General features: G+C 36.2%; 3 non-coding genes across 3 annotated transcripts; 2 read left to right on the top strand and 1 right to left on the bottom strand.

Moving 5' to 3' along the window:
* Nucleotides 1–1,092: 1,092 nt before the first annotated feature.
* TRNAL-UAG (transfer RNA leucine (anticodon UAG)) lies at nucleotides 1,093–1,172 on the top strand. The gene has a single exon. It is a non-coding gene; the product is annotated as a tRNA-Leu (tRNA).
* A 294-nt stretch (nucleotides 1,173–1,466) lies between these two features.
* TRNAQ-CUG (transfer RNA glutamine (anticodon CUG)) lies at nucleotides 1,467–1,538 on the bottom strand. Its single transcript has one exon. It is a non-coding gene; the product is annotated as a tRNA-Gln (tRNA).
* A 216-nt stretch (nucleotides 1,539–1,754) lies between these two features.
* Nucleotides 1,755–1,826, top strand: TRNAA-UGC (transfer RNA alanine (anticodon UGC)). Its single transcript has one exon. It is a non-coding gene; the product is annotated as a tRNA-Ala (tRNA).
* Nucleotides 1,827–2,479: the final 653 nt, after the last annotated feature.

The raw sequence follows: 2,479 nt of genomic DNA, 5'->3' as shown, positions 1-2,479 counted from the left end.
TCCCTTGGGAACCTTGATCTCCCTGCAATCGCGGTGAAATAAAGCTCAGCGAAAAGATCTTCTCTCTCTCCCTTACACCATATACCTATATATATATATATATAAGGAATTCTCCGTAATCTTGGCCACTTTTTTTAGTCTATAACGCGGATATTTTTTATATTCCGTGAGTTTGTGATACTATTCGAGAAAGACGTCGACGAATTATTTCCGATTCTTAGGACGAACCCTTTGGGAAATGACATCGTTTTTTCAAGTCGGTACAAAGAGCAAGCTATTGGTTGTACGAAAAAACTTGCCGCATAACAAGGTTATCATTTGTTTTCAACTGAAAGTACAAAAATCAAGTTTTTCAAATCGGTGGACATAATTCGATGATTGTTCGATCGATTCACTTAAAATTTGCACCACATATGCTTCATTCCTTCATCTTGGAATTCAGTCGGACAGATTTTTAATAAATTTTCCTTTCCACTTTTTCAACTCGAATGACTGTGTACAAAAATGAGAAATTGTTGCTTTTTTTGGTTCATACGGTCGGGTTTTTTAAAAATTTTCGAAAATCAAAGATTTTATCACTGAAATTCTAGTTTCATATCTTAACTTCGAAATGACGTTTGGTTTTTTTTTTTTGGTTCAGACCAGCCGTTTAGCCAGAGGGATCACCGCCGTAGAAAAATTTCACGAATACTCGAATATGTGTACTTTGTTATAAAAAAAAAAGTGGGGGTCTAAATGAAATGGAATGACAATAGCAACAAATCGGCCGTTTTTTCGGCCTTTAATGTACCCAAGTTCCCTTAAGCATCGGTAAGTGAAATTAATCCAGGATATTTCTGCACATAATTCTTTGCGTCATATGGATTTTTTCATCTTCTTTATTAACGATCATCACGAATACTGAATATTTTTAATTTCAACGCAGGAGAAATTCGTGTTTTTGCGGGTAAGGTGATTTATCGTCGTTTGGAAAATCTGAATCTTTGTTTTTTTCGCCAACTCAAGTGGCGAATAAAATTTTTTATCGGGTCGTTTCATACTCTCCGAATATCTGGTTTATTTATACCGTCATAGATGTCAGCTGTTATCGAAGGCAGCGTGGCCGAGCGGTCTAAGGCGCTGGTTTTAGGCACCAGTCCGAAAGGGCGTGGGTTCGAATCCCACCGCTGTCAGAATTTTTTTTTTTTCTCCATTTGAATTCGTTACCAAATCGTCTCGTTTCCGGGATCTCGAGGTCCGATATAGGATGCGATAATACGAAGCTACAGCGAGTGTGAAATATCAATATTTAATGTTTGGAGTGTAAACAAAGGATACGCGATATTTGAAAACGAGTAAATAGCGTGACGCGGTACGTTCGTATTTGCGAAAAATAAACGGTTGTGGAGAAAATAAAGAAAGAAAGAAAGAAAAAAATCCGAACGGTCGTTGAAGAAGAATAAAACACGGAAAGATGAAAAAAAACAAGGTCCCACCGAGATTTGAACTCGGATCGCTGGATTCAGAGTCCAGAGTGCTAACCATTACACCATGGAACCTTTTCGTTATCTGAGATAATACGAGAATTCAAATTACCAACGCTAATCGACGATGGCGAGACTGAAACGATGGGAAACATGGCGATTCGTTGAATCTCGTGAGAATTTTACGATTCGTTTAATTTTTTTCGTCGGCAATGCAGCGTGAGATCACACGAAGTAGACTTGATGACGAATCGTCAGTCAAATACAACCGTATGAGAGTACTATGTATCTGGGGATGTAGCTCAGTGGTAGAGCGTTCGCTTTGCATGTGAAAGGCCCCGGGTTCGATCCCCGTCATCTCCAAATTTTTTTTTCAACCTTTTCTCTTGTCTAGTTTTTTTGTGTCACCGGTTATATTACGATTTTTTTTTGTTACATTTTGTTGCGTTCTTTTTCTTTTTTTTTTTTGAATATTATCATCGGATCTGGGAAACTCGACGGTGAAAAAAATATATAAAATCGGAGAGAAAATAGTTTGTTTTTTTTTTTTTTTTTTTCTCAGCGATTCGATTTTTAAAATATTCTTTCAATAAATCCATTTTTCATGTTTCGAATTCCGTTTCTCGGATTTGTTTTGCAACGATGGAATAAATATTTCGATTCTCAATCGCGATAATTTTCGTATTTCGTTTCGGTTGTAGTGCTTATTTTTTTGTTTCTATAAGATTATCAATTTGTATATGGGGGGGGGGGCTTTCTACGTGAAAAATTTCAGTATACGGTTGACCATGATATTTTTTGATTTCGTCAAGGATCTTTTCCTATGTTGGTACGACCTATCAAAACCTTCACCAAAAATATTCAAGTTTTTTCAGACACTCGTATCTATTATGCGAACTTTAAAACCCACCTCAAAAACAACCAAATCGATATTTTTTAATCAGGAAAAACAAAAAAAAACAGTTCGTCACTCTGAATTTTAGGTGAGAATATTTTATTTGAAAAACGGAATGTTT

This window comes from Neodiprion pinetum, chromosome 5 (assembly GCF_021155775.2).
Source record: "Neodiprion pinetum isolate iyNeoPine1 chromosome 5, iyNeoPine1.2, whole genome shotgun sequence".
Lineage (NCBI taxonomy): Eukaryota > Metazoa > Arthropoda > Insecta > Hymenoptera > Diprionidae > Neodiprion > Neodiprion pinetum.
This window is presented reverse-complemented; position numbering and strand designations above follow the sequence as displayed.